The sequence below is a fragment of the Cydia strobilella genome, chromosome 4 (genome assembly GCF_947568885.1).
Source record: "Cydia strobilella chromosome 4, ilCydStro3.1, whole genome shotgun sequence".
In the NCBI taxonomy this organism is placed as follows: Eukaryota; Metazoa; Arthropoda; class Insecta; order Lepidoptera; family Tortricidae; genus Cydia; species Cydia strobilella.
In genome coordinates, this window is record NC_086044.1 from 12040851 (window position 1) to 12057525 (window position 16675).

A 16675-nucleotide genomic window follows, 5' to 3' on the forward strand; every position below is an offset into this window, starting at 1 on the left:
GTTTACGGGCGTGTTATTGAAAATATTTGTAGCTATAGAATAGGTAGGTAATATGTAAGTACAGGCAATGGATGAAACAACGCGCCAAAAGTATCCTCCACCCTGTTTTTTTTTAATAAGAGATATGGGTAGCTCTACCGTTCGCGTTCAAAACTATCTGTCACAGTCTAATTGTTCTACATATATATGACGTACCACTTTGTCGCTTACTATAAAGACGAAATTTGCTTGTATCTTAATACGAATAACCTGTCAGAGCGTCCTTATGGCAAGCGACAATGTGGTACCTTTTGATTGAAAACGTTACATAGCCATATCTCAACTCTATGTATGTAAGTATCAAAACTGCGTAGAGGCCGTCACTAACACAATCACAGGACCTACCTCGAAACACGATAACCTTAAGTTCGGTTCATGGAGACTGTATAAAGGAGCCAAATCTCTATGTATGAAAAGTGTCCATCAAAAAACAGTAATTAGGCGGCGCCACCATACACCGAAATACTACCAAAAACAGCCTACGTAATTTGGTCGGGTTATTTGTTGCCTTATATGGTTCATGTTATACTCATGTCCCAGAGCCTAACAAGCGCCACCGGTGAGATTAGGAACTATTATTTAAAGCTTAACGCGGTCACTTTTACAACAATTCTGCCATAAGAGATTGCGATCCTTTCTATACCATCCATAGTTCGGTTTCTGCCACCTGTCAAAAAACTGTTTAAGGCATAATATGTATTACTTACTACATTGTAGTAGATAATATTCCCTATTGGCCTCAATAGGTCTTGTGGAGGTCTTGTCTTGATAGAAAAATCAAAATCGCAAACTGAGTCCGGATATCTTGTTGTCACCTTGTCACTGTTGCATAAATTTATGTTCTTTGAGATTGGTTTCCACCAGACCAGGCCAACTGAAAGCTTTTGTCGGAGCCTGGGTAACGAATCTAATCCCAAGCAATTTAGATCGGTTTTGATGCTGGAAAAATACCGTTAGTTAACAGCGCCATAAAAGCTTTTCGAAGACCTGCCACTGCAATCTGAAGGCGTGTTCTGATTGTAATAACAGGTTATGAATTTGATCTGAATTTGTTATGTATATGATCTGCCATTGTCAAAAGTGACGTTTTTGGTTGAAGAAATGTCAATATCCAAACAAAAAAAAAACGATTTAATATTTATTTTAAGATATAATTACTCGTAAATTTAAATTGGAGTGTATATTTATTCCCGAACTTACCCTATCAAGTTGACATCGCGACGGGATTGCAAACTCTACTGATGAGTTCACCTTCTATCTCATAGCAGGATAGCAGGTACCTAATACGAGCCCTTGATGTTCAATATTTATTCGAAATAACAAATACCGCGTGGAAATGGCAGACGAGCAAATATGTATACCTGATTTTATTTGTAATGTAAAAATGATATTTATTTACTATTAGGAGATTAGGAACAAAGTAACGGAAATTGCAAATCAACTCCGAAAGAAACAAATGAGAATAAGCGGAATATTTAAGGCAAAAGAACAAAGCATTATTATTCTACCGACTTCCAATAATCATAAAGCATTCAGCAGTGATTTGCATTTCATTGCATAATTTGTGGGCTGTAGGTATATCTATATCTATATAAGTTAAATAACAAAATTTTTGGCCAGTGCTCCTTATTTACGTTAACTTGTTATTGATGATAATAATAAGTTATAACTTATCCCATTACTTGCTCACATTCCATTTAAAATAAATACTCATTAGTACCTACCTACGTGTGGTGTTGTTGTAAATATACATAATATATGAAAGATATTTACTACAAAGCACTTCGTGACGACTTGTAAGTAATAAAAATCCTTAAAATATAGGTATATCCAGATAGTTAGTTCGCTCAGAGTGGGTTTCCACGGTCTAATGGACGCATTATTCGGGCTATCTCATTGAATATCCGCGCTATCACTCAGAACCAAATGTGATAGATAATCGAGAGATTCGGGCATTATGCGATACCTACCTAATATTCGTACTCGTACTATCCCTATGACTCGATTGAGGGGGCATTTGCTTGGTGGACAATAGTTTTTTGTGCAACAAGAGAGGGAAGTTGGTTTTTCTTGCGAGTGTTTGAGTCTCGAGGAAGCGAAAGACTCTATAATTGAATCACGAGCGAAGCGAGTGATTCTAAGGTAGAATCTTGAGCGTAGCGAGGGACTCAAAAACACGAGATGTAAAATAACTTTGCTCTCGTGTTGCACACATAATTTTTCACCTCAGTAGTGAGAACATATTAAAGGTTAAAATGTATTTCGAATTACACAGAATAAACAGAAAAAAAAGTATTATAATATGTACGATACGATAAGATACGATACGATACGATACGAGACCGGACCGGACCGGACCGGACCGGACCGGACCGGACCGTACCGTACCGTACCGTACCGTACCGTACCGTAACGTACCGTACCGTACCGTATCGTACCATACCATAAAAAAAAAATTTAATAAAAGTATGAAGTTCATGGCCTTCACTAAATTAAAAAGCTACATTGTTTCACTCCCTGGAGTGAGGAAAGTCGCACTTTCCTCACTCCAGGGAGTGATGAAAGTAGGCTTGTTCGAGCTGCTGAGGTGAAAATAATATATCCTCTACAAGACAGAGATTTTGAATCGTAGGTAACGCTCCTTTTCGCCTTAGCGCTTTACTGGATAGGTAAATACCGACTTTAATAAAACAAATAACAACACAGACAACTAAGTATTCCTTGCGAATCTCTATTTAACTGGCATTATAATTTAAAAGGAGGAGGTTAATTATTCGGTTGGTTGCTTTTATACTTTTTATTATATTGAAGAATATAAAAACAAACATCACCAATCAGATTCAACAAACCGAAAAAGAGCCTGAATCCTGAAGCCTGAATCCCAATATTTGCGTAGGCACTAATTTTAAATACATTAAGGTGCGGATTTCTAATTAGGTATGAGGTCCAAAAACCTGCCGCTAGGATTTGAACCCACCACCGCCCTCCGCTCGCTCCAGTGGAAAATAGCTCAATCGCTAAATAATCGAAATATATTTAAACCGAAAACATACAATATTATTCATTGAATATTAATATTATAACAAAATTCAAATAAAATCTGACCCAAAATTAGCCAGAACCACCTACAAAAGGGTATGGTAATGTATTCGGTAGAATTTGTCAACTTTATTACTTTCTATACTAACACGGGACTTAATCGCGTACAAACTTACGTTTATTTATGGCCTGACGTTTCGAACGTGACGTTACGTTCGTGGTCACAGGCAGACTGGCGAGAAATTGTATCAACATCTTCTTGCCGCGCGGGTTTTGCGAACTACCCGCACTTGATCTTGATTATTAACTTGTACGCTAGGGTTGTCACTTTGCCTACACACAACACTCACGACATCCAATGGTATGTGGCGGGATGTTTTAAATAAACGTAAGTTTGTACGCGATTAAGTCCCGTATTAGTTTTAAAATTATGAGTGAAAATCGTGTTAGTTTAAATCAGTATACTTTCTATCGTATCCAATTCAAATATCGAATGCATGAAAGTGTACATACATACTTAGGTTTCTTTTATTCCACGTGTTTGATATAGACTCGTGCGGAGCTAAAGCGAAAAGATCGATAATATTGTACTGTTTTACTTGGTTTTACGGTTGAGCCGACGGTCTATGATTCAAATCTCGGCATGGACATTTATTTCTGTAATATTTGGTAATAAAATCTCTTTTTCTTTCTGACAAGAATGTTTAGTATTTTTATAATATATAATAAACATAAGCTTATACAATGTGTGTAATTGTGTAAGTATTAGTAGGTGTAGGTAAGTACCTAATCTATTTATTATATTATATACTGATATTTCAAAACCACGTGTTGCTACGTCTTGTCAACTACATTCGATTAATTAATGTATTTTATACCTACATACTATAATAACATATTATGTTATAGTTAGTCAAACCAAATTGGCAGTAAATTAAGAACAAAAAAACTATACTCATCCTTTTCTTTTGGGTGCTAGCACTAGTATAAAACAAGGATATTATGATTCTCTCTGTCTATGTTTGAGATGAGACAGTCCTTTGACAAACTATAATTTACAAGCATAAAGTACAGTCAACATACTAAGAAAAATAAATAAATAATTGGCTTCCTGTATCTACTATAACTTTTATGTTAATGTCACAGCTGTTGGATCTCAAATTAATAAAATAAAATAAATAAATAAACAAAGCCTATAGAAACCAATTGAGGCATTTAAGATAAATATTTGTAGATGTGTACCGAGATATAAAATATTTATTTACACCAAAAAAATAACGAGTAAGAAATTTAAAACTTAAAGATACTTTAGATGTACCTACTTAAGGCGGTTCCCTGAGCCAGAAGGCGAAAAATCTCCTTATATGATCCTGTTTTTCTAAGAGGCGTTGATATTCGTAGACGTGGAAAAAAAATGTAGTTCTTGACTATATTATCTTTAATATCATAGCTTCCGATACACAAATTATGACACTTCGCTCGATATAATTAATTCCCAAAGTAACCTCTAACTCGGACTTTTAATCCAACTTTACTCGGTTATTTATTATGTGATACTATAAATTAAAAAAGAAGAAAAAACAATCTTAACTTAAATAATAATTTCATAGCTTTCGAATTTCGATATTGTAGGGTAACGTTTTTAAAATAAATAAAAATCGACAAAATTCGATCAAAATTGACACTTGGCGCGCATGATCTTTCCCGTTCTTTCTTGCGAAATGTGACAGAGACAGCGGCAAACCGACGGAACGGCCTTAACCCAAAGAAAAAATGTAAACATTGGGTACCTGACCTAAATATTCACATGTCGATGTTTCCTCGTCCTCCACACACAATTAGGTATTCAAGCGCGGCGCTGATAAACGCCGGTGGCAATGAAATGCTGAATTAACATTTTCAACGTGATGCCGCTCAGGGCCGGATCTTGCTCGGTGTCGCCAATCGCCATCTGTGTTCCGGGATGCAACTTAGCATTGTTAATGCGCTCGCTCTCACAATCGTAGTGAAGCTCAGAGTTTAGATCAGCAAAATCCTAACCATTACGCGGTATAATAATCACATTAATGCGGATCCGCACGCCGCTCAAGTGTGTGTGCGAGCGAGACAGCGCTATGCACGTATACCATGCAGAGACGTATACCTATAGCTACGTACGCTTGTACTCCGGAGCGGAAACCGCATCCGCAGGGGTCATATAAGTCTTATCAGAAAGTTCCTAACCACTAAGCTTATAGTGCCTAACAGGTATGTAGCTTTCAAAACCTATCAAAAGGTATTAATGGTACTCCATTTTCAAAAAGCCCTTGGATTTTTTAAAATGTATAAAATACTCTAGCCATTAATGTTTTAGAATTTATATATTTTACCTATCTTTCTCAGTTTCGGATATCCCATACTGGTACTAGAAGGTTTTTGTATTTTTCGAAGTAGGTATACCGTCGCCGTCGTGTCCTGTAACTTCGCCTGCGCTACCTAAGTTCGCCTAGTTTGACATAAGTCGACAGTAACAAAATGTTTCTAGTGCAAAGTATTTTTACGGGTGTCAACATTCTTTGAACGATCTGCGGCTAACTTCACGTAGTTGACGTTCAGTAAGGTTTTTTCGCGACACCGACCACACGTTTTTTCAAGCCAGTGTTTTAATAGCCAGTGTGTTATAGTGATCTTCTTCTTCTTCCTCGGTCCCTCATTGCTGAGGATCGCGACCATGTATGCTCCGTCTCCATAGTGTGCGGTCATAAGCCACATGAGTCACGCACTGCATGTTGCCGCCAACCACCCTCTTCACACCATCAGACCATCTCGTGGGTGCTTTTCCTCGCCCGCGCTTGCCATCCATTTGACCCAAGATAATCTGCCTTTCTAGGTCATGCTTCTTAGACCGCATGATATGTCCAAAAAAGCTGAGTGCGCGTTCTTGACATATTGTAGAGAGCCGCGTGGTGATTTTCAGCTCCTCTAGGATGGACTTATTGGTTCTCATAGCCGTCCAGGGTATGCGTAAGAGTCTTCGCCAACACCACATCTCAAAAGCGTCGATTTTTGCCCTGTCGCGACTTTTCAAACTCCACGTCTCGACACCGTATACGAAAATCGAGAATACCAGAGATCGAGTCAGGCGCACCTTGGTTGAACGGCGAATGCTTCTGTTCCTCCAGATCTTGTCGAGGTAGGTTATAGTGATACAGACCAAGTAATGATGAAGTTTTTCATGATTATATCGTGTAACTATTTATTTTACATATAAAACTATTATTGAATGCCTAGCTTACATCTAGAAGTCACAATTGGATAAAACATTGGTGAAGATATTTTGCGTTCATCTTGTTGCCGAATTTCGCCTACCTTAGGGTTGACAAATCTGTTGTACCACATTAATTGGTGGATAACATTAGTTGCTTTCAAAAGGTTAATTTGATCTCAATTACGAAAACACTGATAAGCGAAAAGAGACACTTTTTTTGCTTAATAATAAACAATTTTGTTAAAAATAAGATTTTTTTTTTACTTATAAACCATAACCCCCCTTTATTTGGCATGTTGGTTAATTTTTGGTAGCCGTAGCATAATTAAAGAAAATGTATGTAAACTTCAGACTGCTGCCAATCTTCGCCTACTACGCATTTTTTTTAGTAGTCCTGGTCTGGTGTATTTGAGGTATTATCATATTAAATTAACACATTCCAAGGTGATAAGACTTAACAAAAGTAAATCCAGAAAAATTTAGTATTTAGCGTTAAGGCATGCCATAGGCGAAGATTGGGGATAATAAAATACCCATACTTCGCCTAGTACCTTTGGCGCCTTTTATTGCCAAGTTAACCAATGAAATTCAAAGCTTAATTGGTCTATACTGATAGTCAGGACTCAGAAGTATTAAAAAAACCGGACAAGTGCGAGTCAGACTCTCTCACCGCGGGTTCCGTACTTTTTAGTATTTGTTGTTTGAGCGGCATCAGAAATACATCTGAACATTTCAACTAGCTATCACGGTTCATGAGATATGGCCTGGTGACAGATAGACGGACAGGCGGACAGACAGCCGGACAGCGGAGTCTTAGTAATAGGGTCCCGAATTCCCGATTTAACCCTTTGGGTAATGGAACCCTAAAAATGTTATTTTGCCATAACGAACTTTCAAATTTGAACCGCCCCTCCCCCTCCCCCCCTTTTTTTTGAGGGCTAGGCACAGTACGATGTCGTAGCTACCGGGCCAAATCAGCTTTGACCTTAGGAACAATCGCCCGAGACAAATCACTTACTAGCCTACGAATTCAAGTTCGAAAAATTAAAAATATTGAAAGGCTTTATCTTGGAAACTATTAGATTTACAGAGACAATTCTAGTCTTGTATTGTAGCATATGTAGTCTTCTTTAATAACGTCCTGAGAAGGTACTTTGAAAAACTAGTCCTTTAGGGTTACATTTGCCCAAATCTAAAAAACCCAAATTTTCGCGGTTTTTTTCGATTTTTCACAAAGTTGCGTTCGGCGCTCGAGGTCTCAAACTCGGATTATTCATTGGGCAAACATCATAAACTTGTCTGAAACAAATCAGAACTAACGGATTTGACGCAAACGCTAAATGTATAATGTATAAAGTTAGAAGGCGAAGATACGGAACACGACGGTAATTTATTTTTCAAGTATTTAAGCATATTACAATGCGCTTATGAACGTCAAATAGAGCTAATTTTGACGCTGATTATACCTATAGATATGTTAATAGAGCATCTTGAGAGTATTTTTTTTATGAATCGATGGAATCAATGGTCGCAGGTTCGAGTTCTGCCGGAGATGTATATTTTTCCATTTTTCCTTTACTTTAAAAATATGGAGTAACGCTCGCAGACGTTACTGCTTTATAAAAAAAAGTTTAGTATGGGTTAGCACAATGTTACTGGCGAATTCTCAATATAACTTGAGGCTCCGGTGCCTGTTAAGATCAATTCTTACAGGTAGATGTTGCTATACGCCACCCTTAAGGCGTTGAGGGATGGGATGGTAAAATTCGCACACATCTGGTAGGCCTCCGTGGTTCAGTTGGCAGAAGCGATTGGACCGGTGTTCCAATGGTCGCAGGTTCGAGTCCTGCCGGAGGTGTAAATTTTACATTTTTCCTTTAATTTAAAAATCAGAGTAGTAGTGTAACATAGCCCATATTATAAGTAGTATATCTAGTACTAGATAGTGATATACATTCGGGAAACCGATTGATTGGTCTCAGAGACCTATATTTACACAAAGTTCAGTCATTTATGTTACGTTACCTACACAACCTGAGCGAAATTTAGTGAGAAGTGCTCCCAGATCACTTACTTTGTTTAGGTGCTCCGTTTCCGTCAATGGTGGTCACAGACAACTCGAGGTCAACACACATCAGCGCAGCCATACAAATCTAGTAAAGGGGGTCATTCTATAGGCTATACCTATTCGCAAATACCCAAAAGTTTTCGCTCGGCCTTTATGGTTGTAGATGAAACTTGGCACTGGTTACACAGTCACCAAAAAGGAGATGCAAATAAAACGGCATCTCCTGGAAATTTGCGAATGGAATGTGATTTTTGTAGAATGTCCCAAATGTGGCGTTCAGATCTCAGCTGCAGCTGACATCGGCGTCATTGTCGCCACCGCGGTATATGTCATTATCCTTGATTTAAATGAGTGATGTTCGCCGCCGCAACACTGCCGCGATTATGACGTTCATTCCGTTACTCATTTTATTTTTTCGGGCTCGGGCCCTAATTTGTTAAACAAAGGGGTCAAAAGGTATTGTTTCCTTTATGGCTTACGCCTAATAGCCCCAACATAAGTAACGGGAACAAGCCCGTTTAAAAAGCAAATTTACCATCCTATTTATATGGTTCAAAATTCATATAACAGCTCATTCAAGAAAACACGTTTTGTTATCTTCAAAGAAAATACCACCCTGATTGTTCTCCGAATGAGCTGTCACATAAATTTGAACCTTAATACTATCACGATAGTTGCTTTTTAAGCGACATGGTTGCTTTGGCACGTGCTGAAAACCGCTCTTAAAAGAAACAAAGGTTTGTTTAACAGATTAGGGCCCGAGCCCGAAAAAATCATCTGAGATAATTCATACTATAATGCAGCTGCAGTTAGTAGTTGACATTGCAATGCTATTACAAGACGACAAGTGAAACACGAAACCATACTAATACTGTCAGACAGTAAATCGGTACTACAAGCGCTATGCAGCGACAAACTTACCTCAGAGCTTATACTTGAATGCCATCGGAGCCTTACTGAAGTGAGCAAAGAAGGCAACAAAGTAAAAGTACAATGGATAAAGGGGCATAGTGGATCAAGAGGAAACGATGCAGCGGATGAACTGGCCAGGAAAGGTTCAGAAACACCGGCATATGGACCGGTACACCGGTAATTATGCCTCTACCAATATCCTACATACACAACCAGCTAGAACAACATCACAGACAACTGCACAACAAGTACTGGAATGAAATGAAGACATGCAGGCAAACCAAAGAAATTCTACCGGAACTGAACCACAAACTTACCAAATTATTACTGAAAACACCAAGAAGCCAACTACGTAAAATAGTAGGATTAATAACAGGACATAACACACTAAACAAACACCTACATATTATGGGTAAAACGGACAGCCCCATGTGCAGAGCGTGCATGGCAGAAGAAGAAACAACAAAACATATTCTCCTAGACTGTAAACAGGTAGAAGTATATAGGAGCAAATACCTAGGGAATCCATGCACACTAAAGGAAGCAACTAGCAACCTGAAGACCTTGCTAGGCTTCGTGGAGGAGCTGGGGTGGTTGGAGTAGCGCTACCTCGTTTCACGCAAAATAGGCACATTGGATGTCGAGTTGCGGAAAATGCCCAGCAAAACTAACTAACTAACTAACTAGTAGTTGACATCCGAACGTCGCCTTAAGAGCACGTCCGCTCATTTCAGTTACGTCTACGAGTATAGTATATAAATCTTCTCTAATGATTTTTATGTCTAAGACGCTAATCTGTTAAACAAGTGCGAACGGTCGGCCAGTGTATGGCATTGTCTCTGAGCGCGTGCCACGGCGCGTGCCATTGTGTCTAACAATGGCACATAATGGCCGACCGCTAGCACAAAAGAAACAATGGCTTTTATTTAACAGATTACGGTCTTAGACGCAAAAGTCATTTGAAAAGATGCAGACTATAACAAATTACAAATAATAATTAACAAAATTGTATAATAATTATGGTTTAGGAAGGATGCAATTTAAGTGTGGCATGTGGTAGATCGCAAATAGTAGGTGAATCATAAAGGATGACTCACGTTAGACCGGGCCGTGTCCGGGCCGGAGCTTCCGGCGCTTCGTTTTCTATGGAAAGCATCACGTGATCACCTGTCATGTCATAGAAAAGTAAGCGCCGGAAGCTCCGGCCCGGACACGGCCCGGTCTAACGTGAGCCATCCTTTAAGCGGAGTCTGTGAGAAAAAATCGACGGACCTGATAGATTGTAGGTTGTAAAGCGGAGATAGGTATTAGATGAAAGACTCAACGACCCTCTAAACTCAGCCATCTGCTTTATCTCTTTAATCTGAAAGTGTTACAGCGATACATAAAATAAAAACTTATTTCAGTTAGCCCATTTCAAAAATTGCTAGTACTTGATGAGAAGTGTGTTATCTACATATATCTACTTATACATAAAACCAAATAAAACCCTCAAAGGCCACACAGTATGGATAAAATGTGGATCAGTTCCAATTTATTGAATGATAAATTATTCTGAATTCAAATACTTGACTTAGGCTGAAAATACTAGAATATAGTTAACTTATAGTTAACTATATTCTAGTATTTAACTAAATTATAGTTAACTACGTTGACCAATAGGATGATAAATGATAATGCGTAAATAGAAGAATAGACGGACGTTCAGTTTCTTTATGTAATATCCATTTTAAACACAGTTAGCTAATGTCTATAACAATATGAGGTCTTAAATTTTTTTCAACTGTCTAGCTATCACGGTTCATGAGATACAGCCTGGTGACAGACTGATGGACAACGGAGTCCCGATTTTACCCTTTACCCTAAAAAAGTATATTATTCTACTAATGTCCTCCTAATTTATATTTAGATGGATGTTAAGGCGCGAGCACAGGCTTTATTAACCTTACAAGATAGGGCCTTATTAGTCTAATCACAATATTTTGAAGAAACAACCATACTTACCCACTTGCTTCATTTAATAAAAGTAACAGATCAAATATATTCTTACAACTACAGCTAGATATGCATAGGAAAATTGGCGTTATTAAATGAACAAAAAAGTATTCACTGTAAACCTGTTTGTTTGTTGTCTTTAGATTTTGCATTTTATTTTCATAGGTATCTTAGATTAGTCTTATAAAGTAGTGTTTAGATAAAATTTTACATTGTTTGGTTTAAAAAAAATTGAATAACCTAACCATTAGTTTTAAAGCGCCTACAGGACTGTACTAGTTACCTAATTCCTCTAAAATAAAGCTCTGAGTTGAGCAACAGATGACAGAATAAGTAATATATAGTATTATATAGGTATAGTAGTTCTGTGGTAATACTATTATGTTGAGCTACGTTCACTACCGTCAGTTCATAAATATGCATATCATATTCGGAGTGTCCCACACCAGCCTCATATCTCGGTCGTATAATGAACGACGACGCATTACAAAAACATCCCGAAATAATTTCCTAAGTAGATCGACTGTCGAGGTCGATGGTATACTTACTGAATAGCTATACGCGACACTCGACCCGTATGTTTAAGTACCGACTTAATAAGTTCTTCAAATTTAGGTACCGTCGATTAGCGGATGAAACAACGCGTCAAAAGTATCTATTTTTTTTTATTACTTTGTATACGTAAAAACCTAAACCGTCTAGGTTTCTATTTGTGGCACAAGTGAAAACGCTGTTTGTAATTGTACAAATATTAAAAATTAAATAAAAAAAAGTCAGTCGGTAAGTCGGTATTAAGTATTAGGACTCAAAGTTTCTAACGTTTCGAGTTTTCCTAAACTTCTTTATTTATTTATTTTGAGAGGGCAAGCATTTCAGGGTTGAACATCGCGTAGTGGATTTTTCAGGGCACTCTTAAAGAGTCCCCGGCCACGGCCAGCTCGGTTCTCCATACAAACGTACCTAGTTACGCTCTCATTTTTCAGGGCACTCTTAAAGAGTCCCCGGCCAGCTCGGTTCTCCATACAAACGTACCTAGTTACGCTCTCATTTTAAAACGACTATCTAGATTGCTCTGACTCTTTGTAGTTACAATAGGATAAGGTATATAATTAAATGGAAATAGTATATAGAAATATATTTTATTTTTTAAAGCCGGTCAAGTACGAGTTCGTTTAACTCGCGCACCGAGGTTTCCGTACAAACTTTCAATTTACAATAAATAGAATCACGAAATACTTGACCAGAAGTATACTTTAAGCGTAATTGTGTATAGCGCTATCTATCGGCAAATTGGCTAACTAATTTTCGCGACCTGTATGTATGTTGGTTTTCAAGGATACTTAATTCTATATATATATCATGTGAACCGATTTCAAATTTTTTTGTTTTATTTGAAAGAAGGTATTTTTAGTGTAATCTCATAGACATTTCAAACAAACACCCGCAAATGGGCTTAAATTGCAAATTAAATTAGAAAATGTTTTTTGATAATTAAAAAAACATTTAAGATAGAGGTGTGATTATATTTTTCCTGTAATATTTGTGATAATTTTATTATTATGTAAAAAATTCAGAAATTTTCGTTGGTAAACTTCGGAGATAAGGGGGGAAAGGTATTTTTTTCACATTTTCCTTCATTAAGTCAAATTTTTTTCACTATGAAAAACAAATAAAAAATTGTTTTGTAATGGTCAATTCGAGCTCTTTCAAATGATATCCCACTCGACCTAGTAACTAGACTTTGATTTTTTGCCCCCTCTTTATATTGGGCATTTTTCATAATTAATAAATAAAAAAATTACACTTATTCCAAATTTCAAATCGATAGCTTCAGTAGTTCTCGAGATATTTAGCAATGTGACAGACAGGCAGACAGACGGACAGAGTCGCACCATAAGGGTTCCTTTTGTACCTTTTTGGTACGGAACCCTAAAAATACAGCGAAATTAAGTTTTTCATACAAAACTTGTTTTTGCTCTATTTCGTTTGTTTTATAAACTGGAGCTATATAAACTAATTACAGACATAGATATACCTCATTCATTGTATGTGCAGCGTTTCATTACAATCCAAAACGTAGTTTTAAAATAATAACGGATCTCCGTTTGTACGGGAAGGTGAAATTCGGCCGAGTTTGCCGGGGACCGGGCGGGGATTCTTAACTCTCTGCTATCGACACTTAAGACCGATGTCCACTAACTCGTTGACATTGCTTTATAGAATAATTTTTAAGAAAAAAAAACCGACTTTAATGGGGGATTCCGTTGAAAGGTTACTTATTGTTGATGGTGCACTCCAGACAATGAAATGAAAAAGACAGCATCTTTTGCCTAACTAAAATGAGGTAAAACCACCCACGTTTCTAGTAGCATTTCGTTTCTGTAAGAGTCATAGTTCTAACCTAACCTAACCCAATGTTCTGATAGCATTTCGTTTCTGTAAGGGTCACAGTTCTAACCTAACCTAACCCACTTTTCTGATAGCAGTTCGGTTCTGTGAGGATCGCAGTTCAAAAAAAAGTCCAGGTCCAAGTTTGGGTCTGGGTCCATAAGGAAGAGAACAAATCGCCAAACGTGAACTATGTGTCGTTGAAGAGTTCCATTCTGATCATCATCAGCAGTTCCACTTCATCAAATGTCACTTTTTTATGTAAAAGCTGGATTTGTTGATGAAAATACAAAAATCACTATATGTATGCCTTTCTCATTTGAGGAGTTCCCTCGATTCCTCATGGATCCCATCATCAGAACTCGAGCTTGACAAAAATGTGTCTTGAAAACCTAACTTGCTTACCAATCATAACGAAGAGGACAAATCGCCAAACGTGAACTATGCGTCGTTAAAGAGTTCCATTCTGATATTTCTGATCATCATCAGCAGCTGCACTTCATCAAATGTCACTTTTTTAAATGGAAATGCTGGATTTGTTGATGAAAATACAAAAATCACTATATGTATGCCCTTCACATTTGAGGAGTTCCCTCAATTCCTCATGGATCCCATGATCAGAACTCGAGCTTGACAAAAATGTGTCTTGAAAACCTAACTTGCTTACCAATCATAACGAAGAGGACAAATCGCCAAACGTGAACTATGCGTCATTGAAGAGTTCCATTCTGATATTTCTGATCATCATCAGCAGCTGCACTTCATCAAATGTCACTTTTTTAAATGGAAATGCTTGATTTGTTGATGAAAATACTAAAATCACTATATGTATGCCTTTAACATTTGAGGAGTTCCCTCGATTCCTCATGGATCCCATCATCAGAACTGCGTTTTGACCAAAACGGGACCAATCTGTATGTATATACTTACAATCAAAAAAATCGGTCTTTCAAAATCGGTCCAGAAATGACGGAGTTATGGAAAAAAAAAAAAAAAAAAAAAAACAACCGAATTGATAACCTCCTCCTTTTGAAATCTTGAAGTCGGTTAAAAATATACGACGACCTTGACTCTGGAAACGTTTTAATTTTTTCGGGGTTTCTTATCTTTATTATATGTACCTATTATCTTTGGACAATAGGCTCAGTCTGAAACCATTAAAAATTCAATATATCAATGTCCGGTCGTTCATATAATTTATCAATTTCACTTCACGCCCTGTTAATTAATTAAACTGTGTAGACGATAACTTTTTTTATTTAATCAGAATGGTAAAGGTAAACCATTTTAAAATTGCGTACCCCTGCCCAAAGCCTCACATTAATTATAATCTTATAGAAGCAAAGCAACGCACAGAAACACAGAAACTGTATAAGTTTATTTTATTTTGCTTGTGTGCGTGAGTGTACAACTTAATATGGGAGCGCAGGTGCCTGTAGAGGGGCGCGGCGCGCATTTTTATAATGATTTATCTCAATAAAACTACAATTTTCCACTGAAAGTACCCAATTGTAAAAATATTATTTCGAGCATTAGAGTAACAGCAGCGACAGAACTTAACGAAGGTGGAAATCTTGGCTTATTTTGTTAAATGTTTGTGAGCTTTTTTGACGTATTGTCTTGGCACGACGAGTCTGGGTCGTACAATCTGGGTGATTGCCGCGTCCGCCTTTGACGGCGTCCCTAGTGTATTTTCAGTTTAAAGACAGCCCTTTCATTTTGTTTACGTTCGTAGGGATAAATTTTTCGTAGGATTGTTGACAATGCTATCGTGCTCCTACAGTTTCGGTCGCTTAACGCTTTGTATTCAATAAAATGCTAGTATTCCTAGTCGGCTGTCAACTATGTTGCTGAAAAGATAAGTCGGTGGATAGATATTAATATGGCATCATGAATGTGTAAATAATGAATTCTTTGTTTCGTCCACAAAGAGACCGCATTGTATCTAAAGTTACAAACGGGCTGGATTCCTTAACAATGTGTGTTAATCACAAGTCAGCGGTCACTAATTCACATTATTATTTATAACAAAACAACAAGTAGACTCGGGGGTTTTCAGCAAAAAGTATTGTTATTTACTATGTGGCTACCGTTTTAAATAAAGAAAATTGTCCCTGATTTCCTATTATTTAATGACGGTATACTACGTGAAAAAGTTAGGACCATGTTAGGACACTTTACTTTTGTTTAATCCGTTTAATCTAGGTTTATCCTAAATTCACAAGAGCTGACTTAGAATATTACAGTGTGGTTATCCAATACGGGGAATAAATTAAACCAGAATTAATTATAGTTTAATTAATTAAGAAGCTTTTTGAACTTACACTTAATTATGCCCAGCAATGTACTGCAAACATTAAGAGACTTTATATTAAGATGACATGAAATTACGAGATATGAGCTTGTTAATAGTAACTGCTAACAAGCGTTGACAGTTACTTTAAAAAGCTCGTATCCCATAACTTGTATGTTGTATTACATTGCGAGCCGAATTATTTTGTATGGTTAAAATTTTCATTGTATTTCTAAGCAAAATCTATCTCAATATACTTCTTAGATACTATGCTAACCACCGTTTAGATATTCGCCCGTATTGAATTTACACACTGTATATAGTGTATATGGCTACGATTAAGGAGGTCCGCTCCTTTGTGATAAGTGTCAATACCGCACTATCAATCAATTCATATTCTAGTCTAGCCTGCGTCATTCAAAATTGGACAGTTCGGTAATGACATTATATCGACAAAGTAGCCACGTTACTTTCTCGAGTCGAATGGAGGCCCCTAGTATAGTATTTACCTATCAAATTACCTAATTGTTAGTTGTTAGTACAATTTTGCACCAACTCTTAAGGTTATTTTATTTTTGAATCAACCAATACCTTTACACAACTTCAATAATTACATTTTGAGTTTATCAATGTGGCGCATACAGATTAAATGCATTGTTTTTTTTTATTTATTTCTGTAAATTTATTTACGTTA

General features: G+C 37.1%; 1 protein-coding gene and 1 non-coding gene across 2 annotated transcripts in view; both read left to right on the forward strand.

Annotated features, from left to right (window-relative positions):
• LOC134741073 (uncharacterized) overlaps positions 1 to 16675 on the forward strand; it is a 106368-nt gene that overhangs the window by 63084 nt on the left and 26609 nt on the right. The window lies entirely within an intron of this gene.
• On the forward strand, positions 8109 to 8183 carry Trnat-ggu (transfer RNA threonine (anticodon GGU)). Its single transcript has one exon. It is a non-coding gene; the product is annotated as a tRNA-Thr (tRNA).